Source organism: Thunnus albacares, chromosome 5 (genome assembly GCF_914725855.1).
Source record: "Thunnus albacares chromosome 5, fThuAlb1.1, whole genome shotgun sequence".
Classification (NCBI taxonomy): domain Eukaryota; kingdom Metazoa; phylum Chordata; class Actinopteri; order Scombriformes; family Scombridae; genus Thunnus; species Thunnus albacares.
The window spans coordinates 31,494,895-31,518,813 of NC_058110.1; positions in this window are offsets into that span (position 1 = coordinate 31,494,895).

Genomic DNA, 23,919 nt, shown 5'->3' on the forward strand with positions numbered 1-23,919 from the left:
AGTGTAGAGTTCACAACAATAACAGTGGCTGATTAGCCCACATTAAAAAAAAAAAAAAATCTAATTTTTGACAGAAGTAGACAAAGCAGACTTCTTTATAAGTAAAAATGGGTAAGTTGAAAATTGTAATCAATTACTAATTACACATTACTCTTATTTACTTGTAATTATATTAATTTACTCATTACTCGGCAGTAAAAGTAACACATTACATTAGTCATTACTTTACTTTCGTTACTCAGCCGTCAGCTATGTCAAGTTGCCTTTAAACCACTCAAAATCCTCCGCACCCAAACACTTTGTCTTTTTTACAGTATTCTAATACGTAGCAGTATATTGTATTACTACCCAACACTGGTGGCCATCCATCACATTTTTTAAAAAATGTTTCTATTCTGCCTTCCTGTAAAAAAGAATATCTGAACTAAACTCAATCAGCTGGCTTTCTGATATTTGTCTGACGTGGTTGAAAATGAGATCCGTGCAAAACAGTCATTACTGTGTATATGGTGGCCACATTCATGAAGTGCTTACTCATTGTTGTTATGATACAATAAAGGCTAAAGCTTAAAGTTCCAGGCAAAAGGTCACCATCCTCACCAGTTAATGGTCCATGTAGAGGAACCTCATTCATCCAACCAATTTCTAATCCACTTATCTCATTCTGTTTTGCAGGGACAGATGTCTAACCCAGCATGCATTACGCAGGAGAGATAAAGTACATCGTGTGCAGGTAACCAGTCACTCAGCTAACACATATATAGATAGATACATTCACACTCCTACATACAGACACCTTATATTTTCCAGGTCACCTGACAATGCAGGTCTTTGGGCTGTGGGAGGAAACTCCCACAAACAGAACACAGAGGTGACAGAGCTGTCTATTGAGCCACTGTATATTACATTATATATTTAGTTATGTAATAACTGTAGTCTATTCTGCATCACAGTAAATTAGTATCCTTTTCAGCTTTATTTTATGTTTTCCCCCCTTTGAATTCTGGGCTGAGAATTATGTAAGCTTTGGTGGAAGTTAATTAATGAGGACTATGATAGTATGCTCTGGGCAAGCCTCTCAGCATGAAGATCCACTCACACATGAAGAATCCCTAAGAGAAAATGCAAGAAAAAAATCTCAAGACATAAGGATGTAAAGAAGCATTTAATTGATGGCATCAATTTAATTTAATGAATCAAAATTTTATCCACAGTCTCACTCCGGATAAAATTGTTACTGTTACATTTACAGTAAATGATATATTAATGATGATGATGATGATGATGATGGTATTAATAATAATAATAATTTTCTCTCGACATAACAAGGAAATGTTGTTAATGTATTTGGCAAGTTAGTGAAATGTTCAGAGACAGCGTAGTTCTTTGTTTTTTCACCAAAATATCTGATCTTGCAGTACAGTATCTGTTAGAAGAAACTATGACATTACTCAACTTTTTAAAATTATATATATATATATATATATATATATATATATATATATATATATATATATATATATATATATATATATATATATATATATATTATTATTATTATTATTATTAACATTTAAGCGATTTTGCTTTTGTTCTAAACCTAACCACACATGGGACCCATGACACTTGCTCAGAGTCATCGTCTTTATCCTGTGATGAAACATTTCTATCCTGATGGGAGCGGTCTCTTCTAGGATGAAAATGCCCCAATCAATCACAGGGCACGAGGTGCCACTGAATGGTTTGATGAGTATGAAAATGATGTGACTCGTATGCTATGGCCTTTACAGTCACCAGATCTCAACCCAATTTAACACCTATGGGAAATTTTGGACTGATGTGTTAGACAGCGCTCTCCATCACCATCATCAAAACACAAATTGAGGGAATATCTTTTTGAAGAATGGTGTTCATCAACCTTGGCATTGATTCTAAAAGTCTCTGGAACTCTTCTGGAGGGTTGAACACCATTGTGTTCCCTCTAAGGGGATAAGTGGGACCAGTTGACACAACTAAATTAAGTAAATGACTGATCTGTTAAAATAATCTAGGATTATGTTACATTTGCCAACAAAACATAATCGGTAAAACAATTTAGTTGTACATGAACATAATTTCTAGGAGACAGGTTTGGTAAGTTAGCTTTTTACTATGTGTGACTGTAAGAGTTATGTGTCATGCGTGTCACAGTGTATAAGAAGTAATATTTCATATGGGAGTGGTGACAGGTCCAGCTTTCAGGCACTAAGTGCTGGGTGTGACACATCCACACACTCACACACACACACACACACACACACACACACAAACCAATATGGGTTTTAAGCTGCCAGGCTAAGTGAAAATTGTTTATGGGCGTTCAAACTCCATTTAGCCAAACAGAATTTCTGAGTAATTTACGTTCTTTTGAGAGGGGGTCAGAGGTTAAAAGAGTGAAAAAGAGAGAAAAGTGTGGGGTTTCTTTTTTATGTTCTCTTTGGATGTGTTTATTCATTTGGCTTTATGCAGACTCAATGGGAAAACAACATTCGAGCCAATACATCACACTGAATCAAACAAAATTGGAAATCTGTATTGAGCCATAAAATTGGAGGCATCAAGTAAAAAAAAAAAAAAATGAAATAAAAGAGAAGGAGCGCTGGTAAAAGAGTGTTTGATAGAGAGATTGAGATTGGGATCAAGAGGTTAAAAAGGTGAGAATAAACTGCAGCTGAAAGAAAATAAAGACGGAGATGGCTGAGAGAAAGTAAGGTGATTTAGAGACGGCTGAGAGGAATATAAACCTTTATGTAATATAAAGGCCCAGACAGAAAATAACAGCCCCAAAAATTTTAACTTAATTCCCTAAGAAATAAGTAAAGAATTTCCCCCCAAAACTGCTGTTATACATAGCAGCTTGGCTCTGTTGTAGTTGTTCTGAAGTCATGAGTGACATTTGTGAAAGTAAATTGAATAGCAGGTTATCATTTTATAAATCTTTCGTATATATGTTACAAATGTTTTCAAACTAAAGAGTCAATGTTTGTTATCAACTGAATGTGATGTAATGTCATTGTCATTTTGGGGATACATGTTGGTGAAGAAATCCTACTCCTAGGCTAGTTGAACTCTTGAACCTGTTTCTATCTGAAGGTTGCTTGCTGACCTCTGGGGTTACCTAGAGATATCTTTGTCTTCAGCCTACTGTTTTAGAGACTGTGTGGAGGTACCTAGAAAAGCTAAAGTTTAAGGATTGCCATGTTTAAAGTTATTGATTGACCATGAGGTCTGTGTTAGATGGTATGACCATACTTGTTTGTAAGAAGGTGTAACGGTTTGTGGAAGTGTCCGTTTAGGGACCAGACTGTTTTTAGCTTTGCTTCTGGAGAGGTATAAAGTCTAGTTTGGGTTCACAATCTTTAGAGAAAGGGCCAGCTGAACAATATGCTTTCTCTCCAAAAATACAAGATGATTGTATTTTTGGTTTATAATTGTTACTGATGATGTGATGGATTGTACAGTGTCTACAACTGCTTCAACAAATAACAATGTTTAATACTTTCTTTATGTCTCCATGTGCCTCTTTCTCAAGAAAATTTCCACAATATATTACATTACTCTACTGTGTTGAACTTTTTCCAGTTTCATCAGATAATTAAAAGGTGAACAATACTTGTCTACATGCAGAGAATAATTGGTTTTGCTATTTCCTCACTGGAAGGTGTTCAGCAAAGGCAGCAGGTGGAGAGATGTTAGGCAACAGAGTTTTGAAATAAACCAGATGTTGCCGATGTCAGTGAGTTGTAACTCATAATGTCATTGCTGTTACTGTACATACTGAGAAAAAGTTATCCAGCAGAAGGAGAAAAGGACCTGATGGTAATGACTCTGATGCCAACATCAGTGATGGTTCATATATTGTCAAGAGGGAGGGACCTAACACAACAAAATACAACTATGGTAATAATATAATTTCACAAAAGTCCTCACAACCATTTTATTTGGTATGCTAAACCTCTGACTTTGACTACATCTGTTGAACTTTACATCTGCGGTTGGACACATTTATCTGAACTACAGGTTTCAGAAACACTAAAACTCCCTAACAGCAAAAACGATTGCAGTCTAGCGACATCACTTTTGGGAAATACACCACAAGGTATAACCTCTGACTGCACAGACAAAAGATCACCCAGAAACTCGAATATTATCATTAATAATCTGAAAAAGATGTCACAGTTCCCTACTGTTCGATTGAAAGTTATACTGTGCTGTGCTTATCATTAAACACAGTTGTGTTGTCTTTATGTTGTTCATTTTGGGAAACCAGACTGGATGTCTGTAATAATTTAATAACACACAAGCACAAATGTACCATTACTGAAGGTACATAGTGTTCTGTCAATAGTCACATTTTGTTCCATCAGGCTGTGTGTTATATTAGCTCATATTTCAGACCTGTGTACTGTTAGATTTGTAAAAGTAGGATTGCATAAAGAAAGAAAAACTAACAAAGTTGGCACCAGCTGAATTAGTTCACACTGTATTCTTTGTATCTTCTTGTACTACCTGTTTCTTTTCTTTTCTCTTCTTTTCTTTTTTTTTTTTTTGCTTACCTATTGTGACAAAAAAAGGCATATCTTAAACACGGGTATTTAGTAACAAATAAAAATGACACAATTGAGTTTTTGATAATCAATGCAATGTTATACTTGGCATATAACAAGAGATAACAGAACAGAGAACACAGGATTAGAACTGAGCAATTTTATTTTATGGGAAACTCACCATCCCGAGCTCCAACCTTAATAAATTGACTCCCTTCACAGACTTTTTTGCTGCAATGTCATCTGATTTCCTCCTTTGCTCCCCTTAACCCTTCTGCTACTGGAAGGCTTCAGTCACTTGAACATACAGTACTCTGCAAACTATCTGCAAAAGTTTTAGCCACTTCAGATGTTAAGGTTCTTATCCATAATGCAATACTATCAGGGAAGCATCTGTTTGGTCCCAAATGTATTCTGTGGCATGACAACGACCCCAAACATACGGCCAGAGTCATAAAGAACTATCTTCAGCCACAAGAAGAACAAAGAGTCCTGCAACAGATGGTTTGGCCCCCACAGAGCCCTGGTCTCAACATCATGGAGTCAGTCTGGGATTACATGAAGAGACAGAATCCACAGAGGAACTGTGGCAACTTCTCCAAGATGCTTATAACAACCGACCTGCCGAGTACCTTGAAAAACTGTGTGCAGGTGTACCGAGGAGAACTGCTGCTGTTTTAAAGGCAAAGCTGCTCACAGCAAATACTGATTTCATTTAGGTTTCTTCTGTTTATTCAGCTTTGTATGAAGTTAATTGACAAAGAAGCAAGCATCCTCACTATTCTTTCAGTGTATAAAACTTTTGCAACATATTGTAAATATAAGGTCATTTTGTGGCACTTGCACAAACAACTGATTATGTTGTTTTCTTAAGAGGACGGTCTTATATTCAAACATTGTTGTGAAAACCTATGAAGTAATTTTAAGTCAAACAAGCTTGAGGCCTAAAACAGTGGGTGGAACCTTCCACATCAACTTAAATTACCATAAAGTGCTTTGATGTGCTGTCTTTTTTTTCCCCAGTAATGTTGACGTGACATGACAGTAACCAGTGTTGCCTAAGTTATACATAAAAATACCCTGTGATCTTCACTTTCACTTCACCCCCTTTTTTCACACTTTGACTTAAATGACTGAGAATTCAGCTTAGTGGAAATCCATCAAGGACCTAATCAGACAAACAGACCCTAATAAAAGAATGATAGAGACATTTGGTTTGACTATTCCGTAACAACACATCTAATAAAGCATCTGTTTTTGAGAAAAACATATACCTGCTCATGCAAAATGATTGACAGCATCAGGTCAAAGCAAACTGTGGCACCTCTCACAGGATAGTGGGTGTTGAAGTCCTTGGTTCACAGAAAGCAATTTTTTATAAATTACCTACAATATATTAGATAACAAATGTAAGATATGGATTCCAGAAGAGATGTTTACGGATTGAGAAATGAGCTTGTTCTTGCAAAGTGCATCAGGTGAAGGAGATAAAGTTTCTCTGATGACTTCTGCATCCCAGCTCTTGTCCTCTCCCTGCCCCCCTGCTGATGGTACAAGCATGTGTCCCGATGCAAAACCATAATTCTGTAAAAATGAAATTAAAGTTAAGCCCTTAATCTCTCTTGGCACCAATTTCTATGTGTAAAACTTTGTTAATAGCTCAAGAAGAGTCCCCATCAGTCAGAGGACTAGTTCAGGCAAGCCAGGAAGTCAAGCTCAGCTCACAAACCCACCTGCATCAGCTGATAGCAGCTGATCTCAATGCCAGCCCACATCAGCTGATGGCTCCGCTGATTCCCTTCTGCATTCAATTGGCAAATCTCATACAGGGCACCTTATTTAAAGCTGCTTCCTCCAATTTGCAAGCTCCCCCTTAAGAACGACCAGGCTGACGCTGTACATGCTTCAACTCACCATGCCACTTGTCATGTCGATCGTCATACATGATGAGTATCCATGTCAGATCGACTACATCATGGATACAGAGCAACGGAGCAGTAAACCAAGTTCACGGTTCAGTATGTATCTCAGATTTGGGGTCACGATTCAGTACGATTTCGGTACAGCAGGGGAAAAAAGGAAAGGTAGAAAATAACATTCTGGTGTTTCATTTTGAAAAAATGTAAACATCCAACAATGGCTCATTGGCTGCAACTATTACTAAAACAGTTTAGTTGTGCTGCAGTGGAAAAGGAAAACAACCTTTCTGTTTCTTGCAAGGAGTCAGGACACCTGCTGACAGCTGTTTTATGGTCTAACTGTATATAAAGTAGTTGACCTCCAGCAGCTACAGTAGTAAAGTGCTGCTTAGACACTGATACTTCACTAATAATCTAATGATCAGTCAGTCAGAGGGATCAAACCACTACTTCTACTTTCATACTTTTTAACTACTTTTTTCTCTTTCAGAACTGGTTCTTATGAGCTGTCTGACCACATCACAAATCAAATGTGTTTATCATTATTCTGAACAGCTTCACTCAAATGTGGAGTGAAAAGCCAACCGAGGAGAGGGGGACGGGGAGACGAGGTATCATTTCACTACGGAGATAACGGAGGATATTTTAATCATAATGTTCACACTCTCGCGCTCTGAAATTACTGTTCTGCATGTTGGAATAAGTGGATTATCAAACTATTTTGACAGTAATTGTTTGGGTCTGTTACACTCCTAATAATTACCATAATGCAGAATTCCACATTTGCACATTTTTTAACATCAGATCATCCATTAATCCTTTTTAAACTTAATTTAGAAACGTAACACAGAGGTATGAATCAATAAACTATATGCTTGTATATGTAAAACTGTTATGTTATTGCTTTGTTATTTATTTGGTGAATGAATGACAGCAAGTATGTGACACCATGGAGCAGATGACTTGACTCACTGAGTAATATAAATACTTTTACTACTTACTATCAAAGTTTAGTTGCAGCATGTATACTGAGGACAGACTCAGTGCTTGAGATACTTGACATTTCCTGACACAATAGTGGTGAGATAAAATGAATTGATAAAGAAGGGCCATCTGTGTGGGCCCCAAACTGTTGCGGGCCCCGATGGAGCTGCATAACCTGCATATATGGTTGTTACACCCCTGAAGGGAAGCAACGTGAAGCATAGTTGTAAAAGAAAGACATAATAAAATAGCTATATTATAGCTATAAATACCTATACTCGTTGTTATAAAGACGACAAAAAACAATAAACCTATAAAACTTACTTAACAACATCCTTTGCTGGTTGCCATGGTGAGTATCTGTAGGGTTTTTGTATTTAAAGCAACTTTTTCTTCCTCAGTCAAGCATCTGCACTGATACAGTTTGTATCAAAGTGATTTTGGTTTCAAGTCCCATCTGGATCTTAAAAAAAATATATATTTTCAATTTTCTTTTGATTTTGAGTCCTAAGAAAGAAGAAATGTCCATGTTTTTAAATGCTACACTAGACTCTACACCAGATTTATTTACAGAAGGTTTGTATCGTGTCTTGAGCAGTTCACTGTCGATGTCTCTTCTAGAGTTGAAATGATAATTATATACTTGCCTCTCTCTTTGTCCTTATCACTCTTCTCCTTATCACCAACTTCACCTCTCTCCTCCCATCTTTAACCCTGTGAAGACGGTCCCTCATCTTATTCTTTCCTCCAACTTTCCTTCACCTTGCCCCCCCCCCCCTCACTGTGCCCGTCAGGGTTATTAGCCTCATCTCTCCCGTTGCCTGGTAACCCAACTAATGACAGTGACCTAATTTTCGCTAAACACTCTGGCCCAGCTGTCCACAAGGAAAAGAAAGTGGTTATCTGTATAAGATTGCTGTCAAGAGAATTAAATTGATCACATACTGTATCTGTTGTGATTTCAGATGAGAACAACAATTTGGCTGACACTCTGAACCACATATTCAGCACCCTGAATATATTCATATTCACAGTATCTCGGTGTCCACAGATTATAATGTCCAATTGAAAAGTTACAGTTAATAAAAAAAAGGGACAGAGCTGACATCCTTGTGTGTTTTGAGCCTGACAAATAAAAGTGCTGTCTTTCATCTTTGCAAACATGAGCAGAACACAGATAATCCCATTCTACCTCTAATTCACTGCAGCAGGGTGGAGAAATGGACCCTTCAGAGATAAATGAGTTATCTACTAATCATTCTGAGCCTGGCCTTGGTCTGTTCCATCCTGCTGCTTCAAGTTTGGCAATTTGTAGGAGAGATAAATACAGACCCGTCTCACATTATCTCTGGGTGTCTCTTTATGTAATATGTGATATTTAATTGTGCCATTAAGAAAAGATCACAGTAAAAAAAGAAAAGCATTTGAGAAATAAAATGAGCACTTATGTCTCTGTATTTATTCATTTTTTAAATTTATTTATTTTTTCCCCAACAGAGGACTGAAGTGAAAAAGAGTCTTCTTGAAGCAGAACATAATGTGCAATCATGTGCAATCTGATGACAGCATCACAAAAGAAGTAGCCTGATCTTCTGTTTTGCCCGAACCAATCAGCAGCGGGTGATATATACATCCCACTGATGTTATTTGCAGGTGGTTTGGAAATGGTTGATGTTTTTCACAATGATCAACACAGTGACATGTTCTGAATTGCTAATTTAAAAGGTTTTCAGTATCTTCACTTACAACAACATCAAAAGCTGTGTCTATCTCATTCTCACTTGTCCACATTTTTCTGTCACAATTTTTAAGTAGATATAGTTAGGTAACTATTTATCTTTAGAAAGATGATATACCAACTATTAAATGCAACTACAAAGCTCTGAATGGTTGAGTCAGACCAGCTGAAATATTCCTCAATGAGTACAACACAAGATTTGAATATTTGAATCACTGAACACATCAGAAGTCTTCAGAAGCATGTAAACATCACAGAACCATGATTAACAGCTTATATTGAAGATGGCACTTGTAACATTAAATGTATAAGCATAAATTACATTTTTTTTTAAATCTCCATGAAAATATAGGACACAGAATACACAACAAAAACAAAACACTAAAAACTTTAAATTTACATTTCCCATTTCCCACACCTCTTGTCCACAAGTGTACCAAATTTCAGGCTAATATGTAAAAGTACTTAGATTTTATGGGGCAGTTTGAGTTCAGAACCTATAAAAAACCTTGAAATGACTAAAATGGGCTTTTCAAGAAATTTCTTTTGTTTGTTTGTTCTTTATTTCACATCTCTTGGAGCTACATTCTTACAAGTACAATTCTTACAATGACAAAACAAGGGAATTTTAATTTGGTATAGAAAATGGAGGGGTAGATATGTAGTTTTGCCCCAACTTAAAATTGTGGTACACAATTAGCCAAGTTGCACCAAACATTGTTATATTATTTTGACATGTTGTAGGATTTTTTGTTTGTTTGTTTTCTCTATGTGGAGCAGGATTCAAAGAAAATATATTCAAACCAAAAATAAGCAATAACCCTTGGAGGGCTTTGCTTTTTTACATAGTAAACCACTTCAATAATTTTTAACAGTCCCTAAATATAATTATGTAATAATAAACACGTCCTCAAGCTTCTTCAAAGTAATAGTTTACATTGTGGAAAAATTTAGATCTTACAGAGAAGCAGCTGCATTATGAAGATGTCATTATATGCACCTGCTTTCTGTGGTTTGCTACTCTCACTTTATCGCGTCTTATAGAAAATGAACAAGAGTTGGTGGCTTCAACCAGTTCACCACATTTGGTGTGTTTCTACCCTGGTTTAACCTGCTAGGGGGCCCTGGGGCAGGTATTAGATGCTGGGCCCTTATTAGAATCCCCATTCCTCCCAATCTGTGCAGTATATATAGTTTTTCTATTCTGCAACTGACACCAGATTTTCTGTGTGGTATTTTGATCAAAATATAATTTGAGAATATGCAACAGAGAGGTACAAAATAAAAGCCCTGCAGCAGACCGCAGGCTATTTAGGAAATCTTGTCTGGTGCCGGAGGGGAAAGCAGGCTAACATCTTTACTTTTGTTAACAATGTCTTGCACTGAAACAAAGCTCCTGGCTCACCTGGTGGCCAGTCAGACTAATCAGTCTAATGTACTATGCAACTGCACATTTGACTGAATCCACCTGAAGATAACAACCTTTGTTGCATGTCATCTCCTGCTACCCAAGTGTGCAATTTATTCAGTCCTCATCTGCATTTCAAATGATCAAGATTTGTCACACAATGTGATGGTAGATTATTTCTTTTCTTTTCACAGAACCTAAACCAGTTTGTATTTGGGTCGAGTACAGTTTCATGTTACAGTTTCTTCTGTTTTTATTTCCTTCTTTCTCACCATATTTTCTTTTCCTTTCCTTGTTTTCCTTGTTTGTACTGTAGGATGCATATTGAATGTTGAGATCCAGTTAGTCGTGTTTGTAATGCTGCAAAATAAATAAATAAATAAATAAATAAATAAATAAATAAATAAATAAAATAAAAAAGCAGCATAAAAATTGGTAGACAGTACAGCGATAGTCCTGGACAAATTAATCCCATTCATGGCTCTAAAATAAACCAGCAAGTCTCAGACTCCTCATTCAAGCTCCCTCGCTGACATCAATCAGTCTCAGCCCTGGTCCTCTCTGTGGCTGTTTTCTTTGATTTTATAAGTGGGTCACTCAAACACACACACACACACACACACACACACACAGTCATTCACAGGTACACAAATCTGTCTGATGAGCCAAAAAAAAGGAAAGGAAGATGAGCCTCTTCCTCTCCTTATCATTACCATCACCATCCTCAGCATCCTCATCATCATTACCAGCATCCTTTCATCTTTCAATCAGGCTACCGGGAAACAGAAGATAAATGTATAGACAAAAAAAATAGATGTGAAAATAAACGGGAAGATAAGCAGCAAAGGAATAGAATAAGAGAGAAGTGAGGTGGAGAACGGGAGAGAAGGACAGAAGATGAGGAGGTGGTGGTGTTGAAGCGTGGCAGATTAAGTATGATTGTAGTTCAGTCAGACACACTTACATCAAGAAACTGACCATTTAGAACAAATGGTTACACAGTTTGATTTGGCGGGATGAGTATAAGTGGATGTTACTAGCAAGCTGTGAATAAGATTAGTCAATGATTTCGAAGCATATTGAAAGTGACTGAATCAATAAATACAAGCACATACTCAGTGCTCTGCCTGAACTAACACTGTTCTTCATTTGATTGTGACAAGTGACTCTGTCTTCCCACTGCTGGACACACACATACACACACATAAAGTCATGTTTCCACCACTTCAGAGGACAGTACATTAACTTACATTAATTTCCTGAGACTTGCCATAACCTTGACCATTACTTACTTACCCTACCCTTACCTTAACCTTAAACCAAGTCTTCACCCTAAAATTTCATGATTTACATTATGGGGACTCGCTATTTGTCCCCAAAAGGGAGAGGAGTCCCCATAATGTGAGTAATACAAGAAGACATGCACACACACCTGTACATCTAGAAACAAATTCTGTAAATTTGTAACTATTTTCTTGGGCAAAGGTAATAATGAGGTAATAAAGGTAATAAAAAAACAACACAAATATAATGTAACTGAGTATCATGATAATGAGAATCTTGTATGTTTTTAATGTTGGTTATAATGTCTTTAAAGGTCTAGTGTGTAGAATTTAGTGGTATGTAGCAGAACAGTCTTGGCAGAAATGGAAATATAATATTCATAAGTATGTTTTAATTAGTGTGTAATCCCATGAAAATAAGAATTGTTGTGTTTTCATTACCTCAGAATGAGCCCTTTATATCTAAATACAGAGTGGATCCTTTTCCATGAAGGCTGCCATGTTGCACCGGCATGTTTCTACAGTAGCCCAGAATGGACAAACCAAACACCGGCTCTAGAGAGGGCACTTCACATGAGTTTTGCGGCCACCATAGGTTCTTCTACACGCTTGGAAGGGGAGGGTGAGGGGAGGAGTATTCAGTTTGTTGCAGTCTGCAACCTCAATGCTAGATGCCACTAAATCTTACACACTGGACCTTTAAAACATATTAATGTATTACTGGCTCCTGAGAAGTTTGAAATGTCAAAAAAAAACAAACAAACAAAAAAAGATGAGTTAATGAAAAGCTTGGCTAAAGAGATGGGTTTTAGGTCTAGATTTAAAACAGATATGGACTCAGCATTGTGAATCAAGTCAGGGAGAGCATTCCAGAGCTGAGGAGCTGCAGCACTGAAGGCTCTGTCTCCTACAGAGTGCAGCCTGGTGTGAGGCATAGCAAGGAGTCCATTGTCTGAGGAGCGCAGAGTGCGAGAGGGAGTGTAGTTGTCGAGAATATCATAGAGGTATTCAGGAACCAAATGATAAAGGCATTTTTATGTGAGGTGGAAAACTTTAATTGTCACACAAGACTTGACAGGGAGTCAGTGGAAATGCTGTAGGGTGGGGGTGACGTGTTGCCAGGGTGTGTGAGTAAGAAGCCTGTCAGCTCAAATTTGGACATACTGGAGTCTGTCCAGGGCTTTATTGGCCATTCCAATTAAGATACCATTACAGTAATCCAGACGAGATGTAACAAATGTGTGGATGAGGGTCACTGCAATTGAGTTAGGAAGTGATGGCTGGAGTCTGGAGATGTTTCTCAGATGGAAGAAGGTTGACTTGTGGATGGATTTTACATGTGGTTCAAATGAAAGGGTAGAATCAAAGGTAACACCCAGGTTGCAGACCTCGGTTGAGAGGCAGCTGGAGCAACTGTCAGTGGACGGCACCAAATCGCAAGCCCTCTGGAGCACAGACTTGGATACCACAACCATGAGTTGTCTTTTGCTGGTGATGAGTTTGGGTATGTTGGACATCATCCAGTTTTTTATGTCATGAAGGCAATTGATGACACTGAAGGGAGATAGGTGGATGGTTTTGTGTGAAGATACAGTTGTGTGTTATCAGCATAGCAATGGTAACTGAGTCCATGACACTGATGAAGTGACCTTAAGGAAGCATGTGGACGATAAATAGTAGCAGTCAGAGCACTGAGCCTTGGGGTACCCCTTGGTTGACAGGGGCAGGGTTGGATTTAGAATCCCTGATTTTAACAAAATACTTCCTATCAGCAAGATAGGAGCAGAACCAGGAGAGGGGGGTACCAGTGAGGCCAAGGTACTCGGTCAAGCAGGTGAGGAAGATGCTATAGCAGACAGTGTCAAAGGCAGCTCAGAGGTCGAGTAGAATGAGAATGTTATCAAGACCCGAGTCAGCAGCAGTGAAGAGATTGTTTGTCACCTCAATCAAGGTAGTTTCTGTACTGTGTTTGGCTCTAAAGCCAGCTTGAAAGGGTTCAAAAAGCTCATGGTGGACATATGGTGCTGGAGTTGATGGGCAACAACATGTTCCAGGATTTTGGCAAGGAAAGGGAGGTTGTAAATGGGGTGGAAGTTATTCAGGTCATCCAGGTGCTAGCTTTTTTAAAATGGGTGTAATAGCAGCTATTTTGAGAGTGGAGGGAACAGTGCCAGACCTGAGAGATGTGTTAACAACACTGACAATGAGCAGACACAGAGCAGGTAGACATGCTTTAACCAAGCCTGTGGGCACTGGATCAAGGTGGAGGTTTTAGAGTTTGAGACCAGCTCCATGATGATTGCAGCATCAAGTTGGGAGATGGAGCATCTTGGATGAGAGGCAGGTGATGAGGGTGAGGGCATGGAGGGGCAAGGCACCAGCAAATACATATACATTGCAGCCACCTTGCCTTGAGAAAGATCAGGATCAGGAGCATTGGAGAGAGAGGGGAAGGAGGGGGGCGGGGGGTTACAGGGGTGCAGCATTTGATTTATGGTGGAAAAGAGTATTTTGGATTTGTTTTGTTGGCTACTGATGATGTTTGAATAGTAGGTCATCTTGGTCTGAGAGAGCATTGCCTTGTTAGATCTCATATGGTCTTTATATGTCTCAGAGTGGAGAGTGAGGCCAGACTTTTTGTAGAGCCTCTCAAGTGGCCAACCAGTGGACTATATTGAGTGGAGTTCTGGGGTGTACCAGGGTGCAGGATGAGAAAAACAGACAGAGTGGGTTATAAGGGGGTCAAGAGAATCCAAGCTAGAGGACAGGATTTTGTTGTAATGGTGTTTTGTTGCAGAGGACACAGCAGGATCTGGAGCAAAGTGAGCCAATATCATGCCCCCCAGGGCTGCTGTATATATGTTTCCTCCAATCCTTGTATCTTTTTCTCTCTCTCTCACTGTTTTTCTGTGATAGTCTCTCTTACTTTTGCTCACTCAGACACAAGTTCCTCTGCCTGAGTGGTCAATCTGTGGTAATATATATAGTATAAATATGGTGAAGCAGCTTTTTGTATTGATTTCTATTTCCTCTTCCCATATTTTGTGCCTCCAAACTGGAACATCTTAAAATAAATATTACATGAGCTCAAACTTGGCAATTCAGCTGTTTAGCACCTAAAAAAGGGCTGCAAATCCTTTGTAAATATCCCCCTTAGACTTATTGCTCTATATTTATGTTTTACTGCACGCAAGCTTAAAGGGGATTATGCTTTTCCTTATTTTCAGACATATTTATAATGTCAATGACGGATGTTCATGTTAAAAGTGGCCAATGTGTCAAATAATGAGGTAAACATATGTAGAAGTTGTAGAAGTATCAATACTTTATTATTTCATCAACTTGTTATTAGGAACACTACCTTCTTTTTGGTTAGGATTTGTTAGTGCCAGGAGGAAACACTAACCTTTGATCAATTTAATCAGTGAATCAGTCTCATAACTGCAAGTTCTTGTCCCAAACAGTGACCTCTGTTTACTGTGCTCAAAGAAGCAACCAACTAGTTGTAGGATAAATGAAGACATTTATTAATAGCTAAATGTCTTGAGGATACATGATAAAGCATAAGCTAATGATAAAATTAAATAAATAATAATTGTTGATGAATATTCAATTTCAGCCCAAGCTAACGTTGGCTTGTGACTGATTTCTTTTTATCTGTTCCACACAGAGTGTGAGTTCACTGCTCCGCTCCGCTAACGTTATGGTATTTTTCGATTGTTTTCAGGGTAGTCACTCTGAGCCATGACTCCGTTTCACAGCAGGGCAAATCAAAATGAGTAGTTTACCTGTTGGAGATGTGCTGGTCGTCAGCAGCTCATTTCACTTTCTAAATTCTTCACTAAAAGTCTCCTGTTATTTAGCCATTTAAAAGCTTCTACTGTGAAGCAATAAAGCAGGAAAGGTTAGGTTTGCATCGGTGATAACTTTACACAACTCTGATATGTAAAGCTAGCCAATCCAAACAGAGTGGGGTCATTGGGAGGGGGGCCTTAAAAAGACAGGAGCTAAAGGGACTGTAAAGAGACAAAGGCTATACTGAGGGGGCTGCATAAAGGGTCAGTATAAGATGGAAATTAAGTAATAGATCTTCTTTAACAAATAGTACCAAGCACTTTTAGTGTATTTCACCCATGCTTCCTTGACGTATTCCGCTCCATTCTTGTGCCCCTTATCCTGTCTATCTCTTGTTCATTACCTCTATCCACATCTGCATCACAAACACTCAATAAGACAAACTCCATTGACCTCACTGTTGTTTCTCTAAATGTTATTTTGTAGTTAGTTTCTGTCTAGCAATCTTGTTGTGGTGCATTAATGTTAATTACTCCTTAATTGGAGCTTTCATCTTGTTTAGGCTTTCAGCATACCCTTGTTACGTGTCAACAGTGTGTCTGCTCTGTTATTTGTAGAAATTTGCTTGATAAACTGGATAGTTCCTGTCCTGATGATGAGAAAACTTTTCACACACTATTCAGAAAAATAAATATATTGTTCAGGTGTACAGCTTCTGAATCACAAGTCATAAGAACTCCTTTTTATCTTATAATGACCCTTTACATGACCCCTCAGTTTAGTCTCTGTCTGAAACAGGCCATCAGTCTCTTTAAGGCCCCCCTCCCGTGGAGCCCACTGTTCTGATTAGTTATCTCCCAGAAGCTGTTCATAGGGGCTTCTCCTCAGGAGACTGAGGCCACGGAAGCTACTTCAACAAATCATGCAACGAACTATAGTAGTAGCATTTCACTACTTTTTCTTGTTCTTTACTTGAATTGTCAACTTTTCAAATACACCCGTACATGTTCGAACTGAAATCTGATCCGAAATCTGATCACAAACAACACATGGAAAAATCTTAGCAACAACCTTAGCAACAAAGGCTGCTGAACAGACGGCCATTTATGGGCATGCACAACAAGCTGATGTCAGCTCATTGGCAAAGTAGAAAAAAAACATTGCAAACAAAGAATTTAGGGCAGGGTGAAGCCCTGACTTTCTACTTGCAGGGAGAAATTTTACATATGTTAACCTCAAGTTCTGAAACTTACTGTGTAGTCTCCAACTGGAGACACTGGACATTGGAGAGCCTTGCAACAGCAAACAAGGCATAATCAAGGTGAATATGTCTTGCCCTTTTTACCACTGAAATCAATGGAGAGTGAATTTTGGTCTGATTGTGACTGAGATCTGAGGATTTCTCTCATCCTTGAGAAAAACAACTCTTATCGTCAGAATTTCGGAACAATCTTCAACAACCAAGCGCAATATCTGCCTCCAGGCTCCATATATGTTCTGTTCCATGAGAATGTGACAGATATTGGGTATAATCCAGTGTGAATAAACCTGTGACTGTATGCTTTTTTTGTTTTTGTTTTTTTTAAATCTTACAATGGGCCTCTGTGTATGTATGTCAAGTATCCCTGAGGAAACTAGAAGTGATTATTATAGGGCTGTGTGTGATCAATTTACTTGGAGAAACAAGAGTCAACAATGAGCATGTGTGTTGTACTTACTTAAAATTCCATGTCACAGTTTGTTAATAACTTGTGTATCTTTTGAATGTCATATGCACATTGTTTTGTACAAGAAACAATAAATTTGTGACAGTTTTTAGCTAAACACCTGTGTGTAACACTGGGTCAAAATAACAGATTGCTACTAGGTAAAGTTAACTCAATGTTGTATTGGTATTATATTGACCCAAAATAGATAAAATTTGAACCCTAAGATTTTTAGTGTGTGAAAAGAAATGATATCAAGACCTTTCTCTGATAGAATATCTGGTTTTCTGTGCTTTTGGGGTAAGTAAATATCATACATCCTATTATCCTAGTTTAATGTAGTTTGGAGTATGTGGCTTTGTTCCAGTACATATATAGTCTTCATCTACATGCTTAAAATGAAAGATTTATTTTTCCATGGTGAACGAGAGTGGATTTTTGGAAAGAAACCCTTGTAAATAACAGGATTTAAGGGTAAACACAAACATTGTTCTACTTCTGGTGGTCATGTTTAATGTATGACTGTCCATTTTTAATACTACTTCTGATTGTATCTATGTCCCAGATTGCATCATACTCACCCCATTCTCCTGCCAAATCCCATCTTCTGTCACTCCCATATTCTCTTTGTCAGCACAGCTTTAATCCATGATTGAGTGCTGCATTTGGCCCACTGGAAAAAAACAAAAAAAAAAGTGGACCAAAGAGCCAGCCTTTGAATTCTTGAAATTCCCAACCCGTGCTCTTTCCTTTCAGTTGAAATATATAGTGCATAGTGTTATATTGTATCTGTGAACAAAGTTTTCTGCTCTAAACAAAACTGAAGTGAGCTGAAACCTTTTTTGACACTGTGACTGTCTTAGGATTTGAAAGACTGAGTCTATTTTCCGGTGCGTGAAAATTCCTGTTTTTCATTTCACAGTTCCTCTGGAGGCTGCGACATGAAGGTGAAAGGGATGTGAATACTGCTACTTCAAACATAGAGATCAACTGGAATGTGAGAGTTTTCGCAGCATGTGTAAAAAGTCTTCATATAAAGAAAATGTTGCAGTGAATAGGCTTCTCCATTATTTCTTACTGAATACACAGTCCTTTATGGTTTTACCAGCACATGTTCTTGTGCTCTTTGATGAAAGGTTGAGTAAGCAATGTTTTTTGTCCTTCAGGATTTATTCTCGACTTTAAACTTTGGATTTGAATGCCAGCAGGGTTTCAGTGGTGGCAGACTTTGAAATGTGTGAGATTTGTTTCATCGTTCCCCTTCCTTCTGTCTTCTTAATTCATGCACTGTTTTGTCCTAAGCTAATTTTTCAATGTATGATCTTTTTTACTCAACCTGCATTAGGCAGTGAAAAAACTTTTCATTCAAAGCTCTGACAGGTCAACGTGCTGTTGGCTATAAACCAAGTGCTGTACACTGTAAAAAGAAAAGTTATTTCACAGAAATTTACTGTATTATTTTACTTTCTTTTTTTTCTACATTAAGTGTAAATACCATAAAAAACACAGTAAATTATTTTTATGAAAAATATTCACCATAAAATAAAGGCTGTAATCTGTAAATTAATATAATGGAATATTATAGTTTTTTTTTCAGCAGGATTTTTCAATTACTTAATGGCCTTGAATGTTACGTTACATTGAATTCTATGTAAAAATACAAATAATACACATCCTATTACTGAATGTAAAATTAAGGCAACTTTCTGTTTTTTTTACTTTAAATTTAATGTAAAAAAAAAAGTTAAAAAAAAAAAGTTTAAAAAAACACTTACCGTCAAATATTGGTAAAAAAAAATCTTTAGTTATTCTAAGAATTTTTTTTTAAAAATACAGATATTTACTTTAGACATTATCTACATTTTTACAGTCCAACTGTTATAAAATAAAAACAAAAAAGATATAAAATATTGCTAGAATGCTAAATAAATGTATAAATGTGCACACAAAAAAAATGACAAAACATTGCAGAAATACCTTAAAATGACCTAATTTAAATAATGGCTTGTTTTATACAGTATTCTTTTGTAAATTCATAGAATTATCCAATTTATCCTTAAGACTACCCCATCAGAGCACAAATATCTGGATGTAAAACACAAAAAAAATATGTAAAATTATATTCAAATTATCCTCCTTTAACACCCATTAATGGTATCTTGAGAGCTTTAGGCTTTAATTGCATGTGATTATCTCATCTATTTACAGTAAATTCCTGGTAAAAATATTGGTCTGATACTGTACAAAAAAATAGGATCATGCGAAAATGGCTTACAAAAACATAATTTTAATAATAATTACCTTATATAAACATTATCTGAAAGTAATTACAAGCAACTATCCAATAGATCTACAGACTTTTCCAATTAATGTATGAGATTTACGGTATATAAATAGTATTTGACAGTAATTACAAGCAACTATCCAATATATCCATCTGACACTCTTCTTCAGAGGGATATTTTTTGTAGCTCCCTCAATTTGTTTTGTGCATTGTATTGTGGGAGAATATTATCCATCAATAGCACACACAAAAATAAATCAAAAGTCAATTTTGTCACTTTTCCATTATGAACACACTAAGCATTTAAACCTGCTGTATACTGAATGAGTGATCCAACTGTGGTGAATGACGAATGAGCAGAATACGCTGAATGAAACTTAATGACTCTTTTGTCGACTCTATTGTTTTTTAGATATATATTGTATAGTCTGAATATACGTTCATATTTCCATCTCCAGTGGATTGGAAATGTGTTTTACTTCTTTAGGGGAGATGTCAATCAAAGACAGTCTATTCAGGCCCACACACTGCTAAGTAGAGGTCTAATCAAGCAAAATAGGCAAAAACATCTATGTGGGTCTATCATTAGGGCCCTTTAAACTGGGAGAAGCAGAAGAATTTAAAAATATATTGTTATGACCCAGCCTAAGAGAAACCCTGGCGTAACATGAAAATGACACTCCTTCTTCCCAGCTGCCAAAAAAAAAGCAGCAACAAGGGATTTTGCAGCCTTACAGGCTCTCGGGGCACCCGTTGAGGCACCTGTTCAGGCCCCCCATCGGTGGCCCCTTCGAGCCTTACACAAAAACAAGGCCGCCCAATCAAAGCACAGATTTCCAGATGTAAAACACAAAAAAATAACATAGAATTATATTCAAATTATCCTCATTGAACAGCCATTAGAGGTATCTTGAGAGCTTTAGGCTTTAATTGTATGTGATTGTCTCATCTATTTACAGTAAATCCCTGGTAAATACTGGTTTTATACTGTACAAAAAATAGGATCATGTGAAAATGGCATACAAAAACATAATTTCAATAATCATTACTTCATATAAACATTATTTGAAAGTAACTACAAGCAACTGTCTACAGACTTTTCCAATTAATGTATGAGATTTACTGTATATAAATAATATTTGACAGTAATTACAAGCAACTATCCAACATATCCGTCTAACACTCTTCTTCAGAGGGATATTTCTTATATATTGTGTGTACACTGCCATCATTCTTCAGAACCTGCCACTTATAGGGTGCTTGAGGCTAAAGAGAGCTATTGTATTTAGGTCTTGATGCACAACATATTGGTGTTGGGGCTACATATCAAATCAAATGGTGATAAAAATGTATGTTTGTTGTATCCTATGTTCCATCCTAATGTTGAGGAAAGCCTAGGGCTGAAACCCTTTTTTGCTGCTGTGCATCATTAAAAAAGTGATATACACTTATTTGTGAGGGCTGACGACTTCATTTGTTTTTTTGTGAGATGCTGCCATTACGATGTTTTTTGTTATCATACATATTGACATGTGCAACACATGCTTATTTTAAAAAAGATAAGTAATTTCATTTTGAAATTCTGAAGGTAGCTATAATAAAGGCTGTAAATCCACCTTAAAAATATTGGAAGCTGTCTCCCAATACATTATGTTAGACCGCAACTTGAAATTGCATATGTAGCATCCATGAGATTTTTCCTTGTGAAGGTGTCATTTGTAGATCTAGTTTTTCTTCTCTAAACATTAAGACCCAAAGTGAGTCACAGTCAGTCTATGTTCAATAAAATTCAAGGCCCTCATTGCAGTCCTACTGCTCCCTCTAATCATTAGGTCAGGTTAGGATAAAAACGAAAAAGCTTATTTCCATTGAGGTCATCATTGGGGAAAAGTGGTAAGAAGGCAGATATTCAAGTCAGGCAAGTACAATACAATAGTAATAATAATAGCAATTGTACAAAAACAAACCAACAGACAAACAAAACAACAGAGGAATTATACTACAAGCAAAACAAACTCATGATTGACTTTTCATCAACCAGTTTTCTACCAAGAATTTAACACCCCTGCCTCAGTGAACCTGGAGAACCGTTCCAGAGAACTGCAGCAGAATATAAAAATGTATTTTTGCCTGCAGGACTAAAATGAATGACATGGTTAAGACACCTCTTGTTCCATAGTTATAATGATCTCTGAGAAGAACAAAATAGTAGTAACCAGGAGCTGTATTCTTTATTATTTTGTAAGTGAGACCTAACTTATTTTGAATCATGAATTGTTTGTTTTTTTTAGTTGCTCTTCACTCTTTGGCAACACCTATTTCATCTCTTTCCTCTTTGCTTATGTCTTCTTCCCTGTCCATCCGTTATCTGATTCATGTCTTCTTTTTTCCTCTTTTAAATCTGTTAACAGAGTCTTGATTTGCCACTCATTTCATTCCTTGTTAACCTCTATTCATCATTTTGTGCATCTTATTTCTATTCATGCAATCAAAATCAGAAGAACTCCCGTCAGCAATATAATTCAGTTGGTTTCTGGTGAGGAGCAGGAAATGTGAAAATAATCAAAAGACTCAGCTATGGAGCAACTGAAACTGTCTTGATATTTATTCATGTGTACATTTTCTGCAAGTGGAAGAGCAATCAACGAGTTTTGCAGATTTGCTTGTCACTTAGAGCAAGTCAAAGGTGTGACTTATGGGAATGAACAAGTTGGGTAAACCCACCAGTGATCAGACGAGCATTGTTAATACACATAGAAGTTAATTTTAAATGAATGTCAGCGTCTCAATTCTGCCAAAAAATACCATGATTTCCATGGACATGTCTATAAACAGTCAAAACATCTGAAATATATTAGTAACATGATGAATGGCTTCTAAGCAGATAGCTCATTCTACCTCTAGACAGCCAAACAGACCTGCCAGCCAACTTGCAGGTTAGATTAAACTCATTGTTGGGGTTTCATCGTTTGTAATGATGCAGCAGTCATCAATACTTTAGTGAATGTCTTTTCTATGTTCCCTAAAAGTTACACAACCCCATCATGTCCCCACAGGAATCATTGAAAAGTTTTATCTTGCTTCACTGATTTTGTTTCCTCTTTAACTTTTTTGCAGAACTGATTGTCTCTCTCTCTCTCTCTCTCTGGGTGAATTCCTTACAAACGTCATCAGTGTTGGATGCATCTCAGTTGTTTCCTGTCTTTCATCTTACCCCCTCTCTTTTATCTGGTGCTGCACTCTTCCCTCACTCGGCGGGTGTTTGCTCTGAGTGTGTTTGTAAATTGGCACTCAGCTGGGCCGAATTCAGAATGTGATAGTACCATGGCAAACATAACATATTGTGATGTCCCGCCTTCCCTGCCTTCTTTTTGTGGGATTGGTTTGGCTTCTTGGCACAGGAACCAATAGGCAGAGTTGGAGATAACATCAGAAAACTACCTACACCTGAATGGTTTAGGTCTCAGTCTATTCTTAGGTCTCAGTCTCTTCTGCTCTCTTCAGCTCTCTTCTCTTCCTCCTTGGCCTCAACCAGCCAGATCAGTTAAGGTTATTGTTTTGTTTGCATACATCACATACTACACTTATCCACACAGTGTATTCTTTACCGACCTAGCTGACTAACATTATTATTATTATATTGTTTTATCTTGAGTTTACAATATCATTCATGTGTGATTCCTTTTTTTTTTCTTTTGTCACTGACTCTTGGCCAGTCCATGACAAAATGTGTCATAGTTACATGTTGTATGTAAAGAGCTTAAAGAGCTGGGGCTATACTTTCACACCTAACCTGTTTGGTTCAGTTCAAACAAACTCCAGTACATTTTCCCATTTGTTGTGGTTAGTTTTAGCTGGTATGAAAGCTGTCGATTGATCACTGGCGTGACTCAAACAACTGGCACCTCATTTTCTGATCGTCTCGATCTGCCTCCAAACAGACTCTGGTGTGGATTGCTTGTGGTGTCGAAGTCAAACATGTGATTTTATCATGATTTCAAAAGCTAAACTACTATTAAATCCAATTTCTGTCTGTGAACTGTCAAGAAAGTAATATCATCAGTCATCTGTACAATATTTATGCAAATCAATTGGTAACCATGGTGATATGTATACGTGTCAGCATGTGAGTGCTGGGATTTTCCCTGAAAAGGTGTCAACAAGAGGTGTGTTGTGTCCAAATGCATTCATTTTAGCAGCAAATTAATACGCAAGG